Source organism: Prosopis cineraria, unplaced genomic scaffold (assembly GCF_029017545.1).
Source record: "Prosopis cineraria cultivar Desert tree isolate PC_DT_omini unplaced genomic scaffold, ASM2901754v1 PC9, whole genome shotgun sequence".
NCBI lineage: Eukaryota > Viridiplantae > Streptophyta > Magnoliopsida > Fabales > Fabaceae > Prosopis > Prosopis cineraria.
Window position 1 is genome coordinate 19,140,331 of NW_026555340.1, and position 18,155 is coordinate 19,158,485.

Sequence of the window (18,155 nt, forward strand, 5' to 3'; positions counted from 1 at the left end):
AGATATATTTAAAAGATGTATGCTGAAGAAGAGTATGGGAACCTTGTTTTTTACAGAGAATATGGTATCAAAAACCATATAATTTCCCTATTATTGTCCATTTCTCTTTTTTTTTTTTCATTTTTTCTTTATGGCCTCCTTATAGTGTCATCAGTACTAATAATAACACTAAAATAAACGTTGCTAGAAATAATTATTGTAAAGCATGGATCTTATTTAAGAAGTGTACTGTATGTGTAATGGGAATTGGTGTTGATGAGGCAATTGGTATTCTCCAATACGACAAATGAATAAGACTCTCAGAATGACCAGAAAAGCGAATGGAAAACTGGAAGCAGAAGGAAAGCTAGCTAAGTAACTCAAAGAAGAATGCCCGAAAATCGAAAAAGTAATATTACTCATATATCATATTAACCTCTTGCAAAATAAATAATATAATTAAGTTTTTTTCCCTCTCGTTATCTAATCAAAATTAACCTCTGCTTAGACTATTTTTTTGCCAGATTGTAGTTTTTCTATTTATAACACTAATCCATGCAATGAACTCTTATTATATATATAAATCACAACAATTTTTGTCTACAGTATGCTACAAATTTCTCATGGTTCTCTGTCTCAATTCAAAACAAACACCATTATTTTGTGTTATGAAATTGGGGGCGTGTCTTGGCCTGGGGCGGCTTTGGAATTTCAATGAATTGCAGAAATTTTTTTTAGGTTTTGTAAATAAATTGAGCTTCCTATTAGAATAGAAGACCCACTTCGTGAATCAAAACTCAAAAGTAAAAGCCTAAATTATCTCCTCTCTCTCTCTCTCTCTCTCTCTGTGTCTATATATATATATATATATATATGCGTATATGTGTGTGTATATATATATATATCGTCTTTTATTCTCTTTTCCTCCTCATATTTTTTATTTCAGCTTTTTCCTACATTTTCTTCTGCCTCATCTCCTCTCTCTCTCTCTGTTTTCTTCTTCCCGATGGAATCTCTCTCTGTTTTTTAATTTAATCAAAAAGGAAATATATGCATTCCAAACTCAGTCAGATACAGCATTGCAAGTCTATAACATGTCCAGTACGATATGTATAATACGCACATATATAATTTAACTTGGTTTGAGTAACAGAAATTTTTGATGGCAACAAATTGAAAAAAAAAAAAAGTAATAGGAATCCTTATCTCTCTCTCTCTCTCTCTCTCTCTCTCTCTTAATTGGTTGGAGATTCATTTACAGTTTTTGCAGTTAGAATAAATTTATTTACGAAGGGCTAATTACTTTTTTGCCATAATATCTTTGGGAAGATTAGTTTATGTTATCAGCGATCAAAAATACTTGGTGTTTCATTATACTGTAGTTTCCTCCTCTCCGTCTTCTCTGCTCCTCCTTTGCTTTCCTGTTGCTAGATTTTGAGCTCTTCATCAATGGAATTAAAGTATAAGATGAAACTGGAATTCTTGTTTAAGATGAAACTTACTCAAAACACATTACAAAGCCTACAAGACCAAAACCAGAAACAACAAACAATCCTCACACAATGCTTCATGAAATATAGCCTCCAGTCTAAATAAAACCATGAAACACACAATGAAACAGAACCAGAGAAACAACGAAACAGAAACAAAACACAATCCTCATACAAAGTCTCTCACACACACACACACACACACGGAGCCTATCAGACAAGAAGCATTGTTTACTTTTTGGGTGGAGGTGGCCTCGGACTCCCATAGCTTAGCAGGCGCCCTATCTGATTCTTGGTACTTCCTGACCCCTTTGAATTATTTCCATTGCCGCCGCCGCCGCCGCCGCTGCCGCTGCTGTTGTCTGAACCAGAGATTCGTCCATAGCCTAAATAATTTCCGATGAAGTTGTTTCCCCCTGAATTATTTGAAGAACTCATCCCTGCATTAACAACAAACAGTGACTGATTCTAAAAAAAAAAAAGAAAAAACAGTGACAGATCCAACAAACAACAGAATCGGAAGCCCATGACTACGTTACGGAGCGGGGAATGAAGACGGGGCGGAGATGAGGACCATGGTGGTTCAAGCACCCCTGTCATCCACTTCTCTCTGTTCCCTTAATCTCGCCACCTCAGGGCAGCGAAGATGTCCGATGAATGGCGGCAGCGGCGCCGGGGAATGTTCCCAGACCGCGGCTCTGAGCCGAGCCATCAAGTATCGGTTTTGCCCCGTTCAGGCCACGGTGCAGCAGAACCAGTCCAAAAACAAAAAATCAAAGCAAACAGAGCAGGATAAAAAGAATGGAAGACTGAGCAGCGTTATCACCATTTTACTTGAGACGGAGAAAGAGAAATAAACATTCCAACCCGAAAAAACCCAGAACAGAGCATAATGGAAACATTAAAAACTTCAGACTGGAAGATGGAAGCATACAATCTAAACAACCAATATGATTTCGGTAAAAAAGGGGCGAGGATGGAAGCGCTGGACAAAGATAATGGTGACAGAGCACCGACGAGACAGAAAGAATGGAAGACTGAGCAGAGCACGATTACCGCTTTACTTGAGACTCAGATAGAGAAATAAACATTCGAATCCAAAAACATCAGAAGAATGGATCTGCGTTGTTTTTAACGATCAGTTTCTGTACGTAAGAGAAGAAATCATAGCAGAAAATGATAAAATGCAGGGTGACATTCGAGCATGCATACAGGGAAGGGAGAGTTTACCTGTGGGTCGGCCAAGGATTGCTTCAGATCTTTGACGCCGGAGATCTACAAAGAACAAAGAGTTGATTCTAACGGAACGAAGAGGGAGGGAGTTTCTGCTAGTCTGCTTCTATCAGAACAGAGAGAGGGAAAGAAGAGTGAAGAATGTGTGGTGTTTTGGGCGGCTTTTTATAGAGGCATCACGTTGAGTATTGATTACTTTTCTCCTTTTTTTAAAATTATATAAATAAACATCCTACAGTTCTGTGTCAAGGTGGAGGGCGGTGGCGAATTCAGGACCCGGAAATCAAAGAAACACTACACGACATGTGCATCGACAGTGGATTGGAAATCAAAAGTTCAACACCCATATACCATGGGGCCCATGAAGGCCAATTGTCTTTTATATACCACTCCCTCCTCTCAAAAATATACGCTTTTGGTCTCCTAATCCTAACTAATCTTGATGGCCTTAGATACATAAACGATAGGTACATAAACGATTTAGTAATTGTAATTTTTTTTCATTTTACTTATATATTAATTGTTGTATTTTTTTACGCTTTATTTCAGTATAATATGTGAATATCATGAACCTTGTATTAATTAATGAGTTAAATGGCAAAAATATTTACAAACTTTTTCTTTAAAGGTATCTAATATCCTTGAGTGAATGATAGTGTAAGAGTGCCCATGACATTAATAAAATTAGTATAAAAGTTTTCAAATCATTAAATTTAACTAACGTTTTTTAACATTGACAGTTCAAATAAAAAAAAGTAAATATAAAATGTAAAAATACTTATAAACTTTTTCTTTAGGAATTTCTAGTATTTTAAAGTTAATAGTGATGTATAGGTGCCATTAATTTTATAAAATAAGTCAATCTTCTCCAATCCATTAAGTTCTATTATTAAAACTTCAGGGTGAACACAAGTTATTTTAATGGATTGAAAAATATTAGATCTAGTCATTTGGACCAAACCTGGTAGCAGTTTGAATAGGTTCGAAAAATCTTATTATCAAGCTTTGGGGTTAAGATAACAATTGAAATTAACTAAATAAGAAAAAATAAAATGAAATAATATTTTACAATTTGAGTATTCGGACCAGCTCGAATAAGCTCAAAACATAAATTATTAGAGTCAAACTTGATTAGATGATTTCTTTTATAAAGTTAATAGATATTTATACACTATTGTTGATTGGAAGATACTAGAAGCACCTAAATAAACATTATGTATTTTTACACTTTATGTTTGTTTCCTTTTTTTAATGATCAAGGTTAATAAGTATTAGTCAAATTTAATAGTTTGAACACTTTTACATTCATTTCATCAATATTATGCATCATTTACTACTGTTATTCACTTAAAAATAATGGGTGTTCATGGATGGGTAAGAATTTGTTGGATATTTAATCCTAAATTGAATTTGAAGACTTGCCCAGCAAAGGACCGGCCTAACGAAGGGTGCGCATATAACTTGTTACGGTCACCAATCATAATTAATTAACCATCCATGTCACTCAGTCTTTTATCATAATAAGTCAATAGACTGCGGTGATTTAAAAAATTAGCAAAAGAATATGTGGCAACCGGTGATGTGGAGTACGTCACTCCTTTCTCTTTTTGGCACAAAATCAGAATGGGTGGGGTCTTCGTTCGATTCTTTCTTTAGTTATAACTTAGGAACGTGATTGTCAGACCGCACTAAAGGTTTGTTTGATTTTTTCAAAAAAATTAATGATAAATCGACAATTTTGTTTTATTAAAATTATTTTATATATTTAGGAGAATGACAAGTAAGGACCCCAAAAAATAATGTTAAATTAGAATGAAAAAATTATGTATAAGTCTTATGAAGTAGATTTATTTACAAATAAATAACAACAGTTATATTCTTTGGGACTTAAGTGTAATTTAAAATTAAAATGCAAAGACAATAATGTTCCATTAATAATAATTATATCAAATAAATAATTTAAAACTATTTTATCAATAATTTACAATTATCATTTTAACTTTTTACAACTATAACTTCATGTATTCAATAGTTAAATTAATTTTGCATTACAAGTTTAATACTAATTGTATACAACTACATTATCAGTAATTTATAACGATCACTTCAATATTCTACAATAATAACTTCATGTATTTAATAGTTAAATCGATTATGTTTTGCCAACAAAGTTTAATACAATTGTTTACAGCCACCTTAGTAATTTACAACTCACATTTCAATATTTTACAATTATAAATTCAATATTATTAATGAGGACAGTATTGTTTTTGTACCTCAAATTCAAATTACACTCAAGTTTCAAAGAATTTAGTTGTAGTTTCTAAATTTTGCAAGACTTGTTTATAAATAAGTATGTTGTATGGGACATGCATAATTTTTCCAATTAGAATTTCTTCAACACTAAAGTTTCCAAATTCATTATTGTTTCTTTTATGTTTCAATATCAAAATTCAAAATTTGACATTAATTTTCTTCTAAGATCTTTACTTGTCATTTTCTCTATATATTTTGAAAAATAATTTTATCATAACAATGCTAGAATCATTGAATTACATAGCCTAAATAAGTAGATGACTGTGTAAAACGAAAATAAAATAAGTAAACAAAAGATTATATCTAATTGAATAAATAAATAATGTATTAAATACTAACAAAGAAAATAAAAAATATCATAATGTATTTAGCCAGACGAATGGGATGTTTTGATAGTAATCCTGTATCTTGTCGTGTAAGGTCACGTCCAAATATTTTTAAGTTGGGACAAACCCGTTTTTACATAATTGGATTGAAATCAGGTGGATTAAGATGGGAACAAGTTTGATGACCCCTTGTTGTAGATTTAGAATGAGAGTGGCAGGGGAGTGCGGGGTAGTTGGATTCGTAGGATAAATTAAAGAAAGATGGAATAGAAATTCGCAAACATTGATTCAGCAATAAGGCCTAATTTTTCGTAACATAGGGAGAGAAAGAGATGAATTGATAAATGCAGGGCCTGGGAACATGATGCCTTCCGTTTTTAAAAATTATGAAAATATTATATATTATATAAAAATGAACAGCTGCTGGGAAGTTGGCATATTTTTGTTAACAATCAATTACTGTAAAGAACATGACAAGTTTAACATTATAATTTGTACAAATGCATGTAAAAAATAAATTATTTGAATAAATTATTTAGTTAAATATTTTCTAATCTTATATATTTATGATTTATTTTTTAATATTTAAATGTGAGATTTTTTTATATTCTAATATTTTTTTTACTACTTTTTTTTTTTCATTTTCTTTTCTTCTTCTTGCTTAAGCTTGTACTTTTTTAGTCTCAAAAATTTGAGATCTATTGAATTTCATTCTTCTCTTTCTCCTTCTCTCTTTCTTTTTTTTAACATCTTTTTTTTCATCTTTTATTCTTACATTTTTTTTCTTTTCTTTCTCCTTTTTTTGTCTCCAATTGATTGGCTCATGATATTATGTTAGATTTTTTTATATTAAACATACTTAAGATTAAATATTTACTCCCTCCATTAAAAATGTAAGGTATTTTTTGAAGAGTTGGATGTTCAAAAATATAAGGTATTTTTAGTTTTTTGAGATATAATCATTATATTTTTTTTAAAAGTACCCTTATTGATAGTGATTTTATATATATTATAGGATATTTAATAGAAATAAATATAAAAAGATAGGATTAATTTAAAAATAAGTAACTATTTTATTAAGAGATGAAATTTAATTAAAAATATTTTATATTTTTAACAAAATAGCCATTGTCTCAAAAAAGAAAAATTTATGCTGACCAATCTCATGGTGGCACAAAGACGAAGCTCAACAGAAACCCATAGTGGGTCCTAGCAGGCAGCCTGACCTTGGCCATGTGCGCCGTAGCAAGACCACTCCATAGTAGTCAATGTATATATAAGTTTATGCTATAATTTAAGAATCATTATATTTTTGTTAAAATATAGGTTATTACCAGCTTTATCTTTTTTTTTTTTTGATAAAGGGTTATTCGCTAGCTTTATTAATCTTACGCACAACCCCAAACTGACTTTTATCTTCGATCTGATCCAGTCAACAATGAAAAACATTAATTAAAGTTGAATTCAAAGCTATTGAAGTATATATATATATATATATATATATATAAAGTGAAAATTCATTATATTAAAACGAAAAGTGAACCATTGAGGTTGGAAGCAGATACAAACACGCAAAGCAGCTACATAGAAACGAAATAGGGAATGCAACGCAAGCATACCGAAAACGTAAAAAGAAATGAAAAGTTAAAGAAATCCAATTACCAACTTATAAATTATTTTTAATTTTTCTTTAAAAAAATAAATTTCACAATTTGCACTAGTAATTGTTTTGGCTTCCTTTTTAACTGTTATTGTTATGACCATTATCTATAAATTTATGTTTCGTAGAACGTCATTAATTCAATAATGTTGTATAATTATTAAAAGAGTTCACTTTTAATGTGCAGCAACCTTACACTTTAAACAAGGATTAAAGACACACATGGATACCTAACTTGCTCAACGAATTAATGAAACAAGAATAAGACCTAAGTTCTGAATAAATTATTGAGTTGTCACTATCCTCATGCACGAAATTAAAGGTTTTGGCCTTCAGCAATCAGCATGTCCTCTTGACTTTTTTTTTTTTTAATATATTTGCCCTTTGCAACAAAAAGAAATGCATTCGAAACTCAGTTCGGTACTCAGATATGATTATGGGATCAACACAGTAAATCCAATATAATAAACAGCACACATTATATTAATTTAAGTTGTCATTATCAGATCGCCTCAGCATGTGAGGTTGTCTTGTATCAAAAGAAGAAAGGCTATCTTCTGTCTTTGTCACGAATGATTGTCTTCTGAGGTGGGGTCATCATCGGCCACCCCTCCTCTCTCTCCCTCTCCAGCTCTATTATTTCAAAACTCAATCGGATATCCTCTCATGTGTTTAATATATAAGACGGGATTTAAAAAATTTTTTAACCCTAAATATAAGATAAAATTAAAGTAATTAATATTTGTTCTAATATATTATTTTTTAGCCCCCTCTTTCCATTTGTGTGGGTATATATACCCCCTTATTCTCTTTTCCTCGGTGAATTAACCAGCATACTATAGGGAAAAAAACTTATTTATCAAAATATTACAGATTTAAAAATATTTAGCATAATGTAATAAATTAAAAATCGGTTTCAACGACATTAAGTTGAGATTTTATTTTTTTCAATGTGAGGATAATATAAGTTGGCTTCTGTGACACTGAATTTCGTACAATTAATATAAAAGAATTTGTGTCAGATGTGATGATTTTGCATTTCTAAGACCAAATCTGTTCTTTCCCCCTCTCCCCAACAACTCAATGTCTTCTCTCTTGCGAGTTCAAGTATCTCCTTTTATCTCATACATATAATATAATATAATAATGCAGACTAATATATAGATATTATATATAATATATAGAAAAAACTATTTATTTACATTTTATAATTTTGTAAATAAATAAAATTTTGAATCTAATTGTAAATATATTGAAATCAATTATATATATGTATTTTAAATTTAAAACTAAAAGAGATAAATTATAAAATGGATATTTATATTTTATCATAAAATTTAAATACAATGTTTTAAACTTTTTCAGGAATCATACAAAGTTTTTCAGAAATCAGTGTTATCAATTTTTTTTAAAAAAATATGATAAAGTAAATAACTCTATGTTATATACATGAGATAAGGGAAGTTGCTTAAGCTTACAAGAGGGCATGGGGAGTTATTGGGAAGAGATGGAGAGGAGATTTTTGGCTTTAAAGACATAGAGACAGTGGCAACCAGTCTTGTCACATTTGACATACAATTTTTTAAAAAATTAAAATGTAATTTTATTCCTAAACTTTTTCTTAATGAACAATTTTACCTTTGAACTATTTTTTTTAGGAGCGCTAGGCACTTTGTAAAAGGATATTTTGCTCCTTGAAAAAATAATTTAGGGATAAAGTTGCTTTACTTATGAATGCAAGGATAAAATTACTCAGTTTAAAAATAACATTACACATTAAACCAATTTTTTATATTAATTTCATACCAAACTCCATCACACAGCCCAAGTTTTGTTCTTCTCACACTGGAAAAATAAAAATCTCAACTTGGTGTCATTGAAACCAATTTTCAATTTATAGCAGTCTGGTAAATATTTTTGAATTTATAGAATTTTAATAAATAAGCCTATTTTTCTATATTATGCTGGTCAATTGGCCCTTTAGCCTATTTTTGTCTTTTTAATTACAGCTTTTTCCTGCATGTTCTTCCGCATCTTCTCCTCTCTCTCTGTTTTTTTATTTAATCAAAAAGGAAATGTATGCATTCCAAACTCAGTCAATTACAACAGTACAAGTCTCCAACTTGTCTGATACTGTATGTATAATACATATATATTAATTTAATTTGGTATGGGTAATAGAATTTTTTTATGGCAAAAAAAAAAAGAGTAGTAGGAATCCCTAACTCTTTTATTTTTTGAAATGGTTGGAGATTCATTTACAGATTTTGTATTTAGAATAAATTTAGTTATGAAGAATTTACTTTTTAGCTATAACATCATTGGGAAGTTTAGTTTATGTTATCAGTGATCAGAAAATACGTAGTGTTTAATTATAGTTTCCTCTTCTCTGCTCCTCCTTTATTTATGTTCCTTCGACTTCCTATTGCTACACTTTGTGGTCTTCATCAATATGGTATATTGACTTAAAGTATAACAATAAATTAAGAAGCTAATTAAGGAAGATATATCTATTTCTGGGGTTCAATTTGCACAACACACAAAGACTTGATTAAGATGAAACTTGCTGAAAGCACATTAAAAAGCGGAGAACACCACCACCAGAAACGACACACAATTCTAAACAATGCTTCATTATAAAAAGCCCTACAGTCCAAGGTAAAACCATCAAACACACAACTAAACAGCACACGGCTTTAATTAAAGTGGCAAAACAGAAACAACACAAAAATCAAAACTCCAGAAAAGGGAGGGACGCAGATCATCAGACAAGAAGTATTGTTTACTTTTTAGGTGGAGGTGGCCTCTTCCTCCCACGGCCTAACAGTTGGCCTATCTGCTTCTTGGTGCTTCCCTTTGAGGAAGATGATCCCTTCGATGCATTATTTCCATTGCCATTGTTGTTGCTATCCTTAGAACCAGAGATTCGTCCGTAACCTATAGAATTCCGGTGCACTTCCCCCGCTTTGAATTATTTGAAGAACTCATCCCTGCATATTAGCAATCATCACTCGCTTGTTATTCTTATATATATATATATATATAAATGAACTAGTTACCCAGAAATCACGGAATATGATACAACACAAAAGATATGGCTTTGGAAGCTCAACAGACAAAATATATATGATGAATTTAATTGAGAAACAGGCAATTTGAGAGTATTTATGCGATTCAGAACAAAAACATATGAAAGACAGAGCAAATTCTCATGAAAGAACTAAATAGCAATGACCAAGAAGGAAACAAATAGATCCAACCAGCAACAATACACTCACAAGCCTTGACCAGACTATGCCCAGAAAATCTCTATACAGGATTTCACTAAAAGACAGAAGATGTGAAAGACACGGCAAATTCTCAGACCGTCTCCATCAACGAAACTGCCAGATTGAACAAACAGTGACAGATTCTACCAAAAAAAAAAAACAGTGACAAATCCAGCAAACAACAGAATCAGAAGCCAATGACTACGTGACCGAGCAGGGAGTGAAATTCAGTACTCTCTTCTCCGTATTATTTGTACGAAGCAAGAGGTTGTCTTCAAACTCAAGCATGTTTGCAGGCGGGTCTAAAACGGGTTTTTGGGATCCGTGTTGCACCGATTCCGTAAGCAGCATAATGAATCGAATTTAAAGGCGCGAAACGCATATTCATGATCCAGAGAGAATTTCTATCAGCCCACTCCCTATTGCCCGTTGTCTCTTCTCCGAGTCTCGCCTCCCTCATCTCTCTCTCTCTCACTACAACCTCCAGTGTGTTTACCCCGCAGGTCTGAAACGGGTTTGCAGATCCGTCTTGGACCCGCTCCATAAGCAGCAACATGAAGCGAATTTCAAGGCAAGAAAGGCATATTCATGATGCGGACAAAAGAGATTGATCGAGGGTGAAAGAGAGGACCCGAAAGAAAGCCAAAATTGAAGTTGTCGACGGTAACGACGACAAGGTTTATTTTTCCAGAGGTTTTCCAGACATTCAAGCAGTGGCTCGGCCTGGGTATAGAAGTGGCCCTTATCCAAAGCCTGAAGCACATCGATCAGTGCTTGTATGCTAGAGAGGGAGATGAAACAAAACAAACTAGCAGACCCAAACATGTGAAGAGAGAGAGATGAAACAAAACCTGCAAAAACAGAGCAGGGTAAAAAAAAAGGAAGACTGAGCAGCATTATCACCATTCACCACATTACTTGAGGCTCAGACATAGAAATAAACATTCCAACCTAAAAATATCTGAATAAGGGACTGCATTCTTTTCAACGAGTTTCTGGACGAACAGAAGAAATAAGATGCAGGGTGACATTTGAGCATGTGTACGGGAGTGTACCTGCAGGGCGGCAAATGATTGTATAGAAGCTTTCACGTCGGTAACCTTAAAAGAACGGAGAGCTCGATTCTAATGGATCGAAGAGGAGGATGAGTTTCGGCTGATCTACTTCTAGAGAACAGAGTGAGCAAAGAATAGTGAAGAAGGTGAATTTATGCGAAGAAAACACACACCCCCCCCCCAATGCAGGGAGAGGAGGGAGATTGGATTTGTGTTTATCAACCATAAAAGGTGATCTCCACTGCAAAAACGTTCCTTCAAGAGAAGCTAACCTTTTAAGACTATATTTGGTTTAAGAGAGGGGAGAGGAAAGAGGAGGGGTAAGGGAGGGGGCATCCTCCTAAATTGAGGGGGAGGTTTTGGAGGGACGGGGAGAGAAAATTTTAAAAAACTCTCCTTCCCTCCACCTTATCAAACAAGCTCCCCTCCCCTCCTTATTTCTTTTGATTGAAGTTATAGATAGGGCTTTATTTGTGTGAATGAATTATCCAAACTCACCAATTGCGCATAAGGTTGCCCTTACTAAGTTGTAAACTCTTTATTCTAATCACCATTAATCTTAAAAGCCAAGGTAATCATAGGCCTAAACCCAATAAGGATTATCAAATTTTTACAAATTACACAAATGAGATAAACCAATCTTAACTTTGCAAATAGGATCCCAAGAATTCAACAATTAAAATACTCCTATTCACTTTTAATTTTTCTCAAATCAGAGTTTTAAAAACAGTTGCGAAAGCTTAGGAATCAAATAGAATCAAAATATGTGTATAATATTTTAAAACAGTGAATTATGTAGAAAAGAGCATTTACATTGCATCTCGTGAGCCTTTATGCCATGCGCGGTGGCGCATTGCACAATTTTAACATTAAAAATTTTGCCATCAAATGACAGTACTAGGGACAAACTTCAGGCGCGTCCTAGATCTCCATCCGATGTTCGATTAAGATAATCTTAGTGTCTATAGAAAACTTTCTAGTAGCTCTAACTAATGGCCTAAGTTTGACAATCAAATTCATTTTCTACTAGAAGTTGGACACCCAACACCAATTTTACTTCCTTTTCACAAATATACACATCTAAGGTGTCTAAACTCACACACATGTGCTAAAAGCTTACACCAACCTTTAGATCATACTTAATGGACTATTTCAAACTTGTAAAATATACTACATCGAATCAAATACACATATAACATAATTTCACCACTTAACCTCTAATTTCACAAAAACACAAGGGAGAAGAAAATTTACATAAATCATCAATTTCAACCATAACATCCAAAATACACCTTTCTCTTCTTGCACAAGTATTTCGGCCATATATAAATTGTAAAATCACATCTCACTCACTCAAGGAATAAAATACGCATGATTTTTTTATAATAATAGTGGAAGTGATCAAAACAATGACATGAGTCCTAGTTGTCAAATTAACAACTTAAACACACATAAAAAAAATTCTAAAAGGCATACAAGAAGGATTTTCACCAAAATCCTAAGTCTCAACATGTTTTCCCTTATCCGGATCTGATGAGTTAGGCCCTAAAAATATTGAATGATGAGAGATGAGTACAATCACTCAATAACCAAGGTCTACTTAATCTATATAGTTGCATATCAATTAGAAACAGATGTAAATGATAAGAAAAACTCATACAACACGTACATATATAACAAATATAGCCACAGTCACAATAATAAAAAAATAATAATCAGTTATGCAGAGCCTACTGTATAAGTGATTTTTTTTTAGGTATAAGACAACGAGCTTAACTGCCTGATATATTACTGGTGAAAAAAAAGGCCTGGTATATATTACTCACGGCCCTGAAACAACATCATTTATTTGCCTCATTTTCTTTTATTTTTTTCCATCAATCTTTACTCTTGTTGTTAAGAAAAGGATTGGAGGCATTGGTGGCCGGTGAGATTTAGTGGATCCCACCCCTTTGCGTCCTTTCCCTCATGCGCGTCTTTTCCAATTTTTAATCCTCTTCCCGGCCCCACACACGATAATAGCGCCTAAAAAATAATGTTATCCTCGTGTGCTCTCTGTCTCTCTCTCTCAAGAAGTTTAGCAAAATAAAACAGGGGCTAAGCAAAACATTGATGCCCTAAGTACATATCAAGACACTTGTTAGGAACCTAGGGCAGTAAAGTCGTCTCATGTTGACCTACTTGACCCATTTTGGCTGTATAATCTACGCATTGAATAATCTCTCTGTAAGAATGTTGTAGTGTCACCCTCTATTCAGGAAGAGGAAGTTTCTAATAAATACTATGTCATCACACAATGGGTGATAGAAGGCCTGGTCACAATTCAAAGTATGGATAGCTTCTATGGAGTCTGAATATATTTTAATCCTGTTGTAGTTCAATTGATGGCAAACCTCTAGCCCTACTTTGATGACTAACATTTCAGCATTTGCACTCTCACAAGGGCTAAGGTTTTTGTGAAAATTAACCTATTAGCTATTCTCCTTTGATGTTCCTGATTACTCCCCCACAAGGAATATGTCGTTGATCTTTGATAGAACCATCGACATTAAGACAGACATGACTACTAAGGGGTAGAGTCCAAACGTCCTCCGTGGACATAATATTGAGGAAAACCTTGTGAATTAGCTTGCTGATGATCACTTGCTCTAACAGTAGATGGATGCATTTTTTTCATAAAGTCACTTTTCCTTAACGACTTCTTGTGTGTGATCTCTACAGAACATGAACGTCTAATCATTTAAAGCTAAATTATAATTGAATCAGACCAATTATAATTAATTTAATATTTTTAATAGAAAAATTATAAATCATTTATAATTTATTTTTTAATTTATTTGAAAAAAATATAAAAATTAGTAAGTTTCATGGTTTCTATTTTTTACGGGCATGAATAACAAAAAGATTTTTATAAATATCACATAACACTTGATAATATTAATTTGAAAATTCTTTTCAAAATCTTTTATTCTAAACCAACAACATAGATCTGTTAGATGTAAAGGGAACAAATAATTAATAGTAGACGTAGACAATCAGGTTACTTGTGGGAATAACATTTTTGTATTATCTAAATTATTCTCTCTTTCCTAAATTATAATTCACTTTTAAGAGAGATTTACCATACCAAAATATAATACTATGTTTGGATACATATGAATTTGGATTTAAATTTGAGCCAGATTCATTGTTTAGGTAATTAAAATATATGAATTTTGATTTGATCTGAATCCAAATCCAAGTTCTATTTCAATCTCTTTATAATTTAAAATTCTAAACCCATATTATTTCAAATCCAACCTAATCTCTTTATAATTTGACTAGCCGCAAATTGGGACCAGATTGCTGGCGGTGACCTGGATTGGATTGCTACAATTGCCGAACAGGATTAAAAGGCCGAATTCTATTGGGATCAAACTATCAGCGCTGACCTAGATTGGAGTGCATGTGATGATAGGGACCGCCTAGTCAACTTCCACTGGTACCAAATAACTGATGTTGATTAGGACTAGAGTGTAAGTGACAAACAAGATCGAACTTCTGGCATCTATTGGGACCAGAGTGCAAGGGAAGACCAAGACTAGATCATCGGTATTGACCAAGACTGAAGTGTAGGCGACGACCAAGAAGGGAAGGCCGACTTCTACTAGCATCAAACCACCAATGCCAATCGAGACAAAAGAATAGGCGATAATCAGGACTAGACGACTGACTTTAACTAGGACTAAATCACTTGTGCCGATTGGGACATAGGTGTAGCTCAATAGTACTAATGTTGCCTACTTCTTCACTTTGTAGGAGAGGTTATAGGATCAAATCTTAGGGGTATGTGTTACGCCAAGTCCTTAAGAATTCAATCATTGGGTAGGGTTTAAGATGGTTATACTATTAGTGTACCCTGTCCTGAGTAAATTAGGTTTGAAAGGGTTTCACTCTTCGCTCCACCAGAAGGGGTAAATTCTAAGAAGAGGGAGGGTGTACAGTGACCCATTTCTCAAAAGAGTTGAATGCCTTCATGTTGGGGGGACACATTCTTGTAAATCGCAATGCGATACAACACCACAACTCTAACAAGGAAATATGGAATGAATGCGAGAAGAGTGTGTGTGTGTGTAAATTAAAATAATAAGAAATAACAAGTGAAAAAAATTTAACTTACTTGTTAAAAAGTATGAACCATATTGATAAGTGTATATTTTATAATTAAATAAGTGTAGATTTTGATTTTGATTTGATTATATTTAATAATATTTCATATCTATTTAATTAATATTTATATATTTCCTCCTCATCACTTAATTATAAGATAAAAAGAAATTTTGATACAAATCTACTCATATCTTTTTTTATATATATTTTGTAGGAAAATGATAGATTAAATAAAGGAATAAAATAAAATATATATATATATATATATATATGGAAAGAGAGGCAAAATATTTTGGGAGATATACTGCGTGTGATTTATATATATATTAGAGTCCCACATCGACTAGGAATAAGAGGAGAAGTCTCCACTTTAATTATAAATACTCCTCTTTATTAAGAGTGAAGGCATTCAATCACATATTTGAGTGCCTTAAGAATTTTTTTTGAGATATTTAAAGCTTATAAAAGCATTTTAAAGGTTGAAAGTGAGATCATTGAGGAGTTTTATAAATTATAATTATTTCTTTTTTACTCCTTAATTTTCTCTATGATTATTTTTCATGATTGGGGATTTTAGAAAAGTGTTATTTGATTTTATTATATATTTTTAAATTATCTAGTTGAGGTAGGGATGTAGCCTAATTAGGAAGCTAATTTTCTATTTTCTTTGTTTTGACTCTTTGCATTTATATTTAAAAACATTTTTTCTTTTTTCAATTATATTTATTTCTCTTGTTTTTCATATTGATTTTATGACTGGCTATCATTTAATCAAATCTATAGGTAATCTTGATGGATTGAGAGGTGAAGAGATAACTTAAATTTAGAGAAATAGATATAAATAACTAGGCTAGGGATAGTTTTAGAACTTTGTGGTGACTTAAACTATAATTTCACGATTTAATTAGTTGCTTAGGTATCGTGGGAATGAATTCAATGCTAATTAAAAAGGGGCTAATAATTCGAGAGAATATTAAGACACTTTAGGAATAGTTGTTACTATAATTGATTAAAGAGTCAATTCAAATGATAGAAACTAGCAACTTATGTAACATCCTTGATTTTAAAACAAATTACGTAAGCCTCGATTAGATTAATTGAGTGTATTAGTGAGGTGTATGGTCAGAGAAACTTAACGAGCGTGTTTGATTGTGATTTTCAGCCCTAAAAGCATATCCAAGGGAGAATCAAGTCACTCAGGAATGAGGAGAGGAAGAAATCTGAAGGGGAAGGTTCCGTGCCACGTACTGCGGCTTGTGGATCAGGCCGCTGCTACGCATATGTCCTGACACACCTAGAAGGATGCTCTCTGTGCCATGTGTTGCCACACATGGACACTTTTCTATTGTAATAAGATCATGAAACTGATGCAACAGAGGAGAGAAACAAAGAAGAGGCAAAGAGAATCAAAAAGAGAAGTGCTAGGACTCGAAGAATTTGAGTATTGAAAGTATTTTAGAGCTCATAAACATCAAGGATAAGCTTCTTGCACCTAAATCCTCCTTCCTTCTTCCATTTTCTAGTATTGAAAGTTAGGGTTTAGTTGATAATGATAATTTTTAGTTTATATAGGTCATGGGTCCAAACCCATTGACTTAAATAGGGTTAATAGGAGTAGATTGAGCTAATGAAACTTGATATTTATGGGTTTATGTTGATTAGTGGTTGAGGAGCCTTAAATATCTAAAAATTCCCCATAAATGTGTTAGTTAGGATAATATGGCTTCATTAATGGCCATTGAAGAGCTCAATGATATTAATGAGGGTTAAAGGAAGTTAAGAAACCTTATGAGTATTTTGATATGAGTATAGAATGAATCTTGAGCATGAAGAAGTGTTAAGTTAATAGTGAAAATTAGCTCAACTATGTATATTGATGAATCGTATTGTAAAATGCTTGTAGAGCAACCTTTTTAACACCATTCAAGCTTGTTGGAAGTTTGAGAGTGAATAGTAGAGGGGTGAAACCTTTGACCTCTTAAAAGTTTGAGGTAATTAGGGTAATTCTATCTTATACTTTTGTATGTTAATTATTTTATTGATTAATAATTGATCATTGAAATGTGTATAATGAAATGAAATGTAAATGTGGCATGAATTGTGTGAGAATCCACTAGGCTGATTTTTATAAGTCCGATGACTTATTGTATGAAACTCTTTAAAACATTATTAATAGATTTTTGTATTGTGATTGATATGGGAGTTCAATGATTGTAAATGTGTGAGGTATGGTAATTAAGAAAATATGGAGTTCAATGACTTGTTTTATATGGAGTTCAATGATGTGAATTGTGATAGGGTATAATGATTATGTATTTGAGGAGTTCAATGACATATGTGTTGTGGAGTTTGATAATGTGTGTTAAATGTGAGTTATCATATATTTATACATTGTATGATTATGAGAGGTACGAGTTCGCCTAGGATGAGAAATAGAGAATTAAATCCATGTGGTAAGGCTCATATCCGAGTTGATGGCTTACCTAAATTGTTTATATTCATATTATCCCATTAGTTCAACGTGAGATTCAAACCTAGCTAACTATCCAGTAGTTCAACGAATAACACCCCATAATGTGAGAAAATAGGAGAAATCGTGTTTCACAAGTAAGTTGGGTAAACCTTGGCCAGGTGATTCCCTCACAAGTGTTTAGGCTAGGGAAGCCCTATAGTATAGA

The 18,155-nt window shown here is 32.6% G+C and overlaps 1 long non-coding RNA gene across 1 annotated transcript; it reads right to left on the reverse strand.

Moving 5' to 3' along the window:
- Positions 1-1,442: 1,442 nt before the first annotated feature.
- LOC129319216 (uncharacterized) lies at positions 1,443-2,832 on the reverse strand. Its single transcript, XR_008595465.1, has 2 exons — positions 2,700-2,832; positions 1,443-1,909 (listed from the first exon to the last, which is right to left on the reverse strand). It is a non-coding gene; the product is annotated as an uncharacterized LOC129319216 (long non-coding RNA).
- Between the last annotated feature and the right edge of the window lie 15,323 nt (positions 2,833-18,155).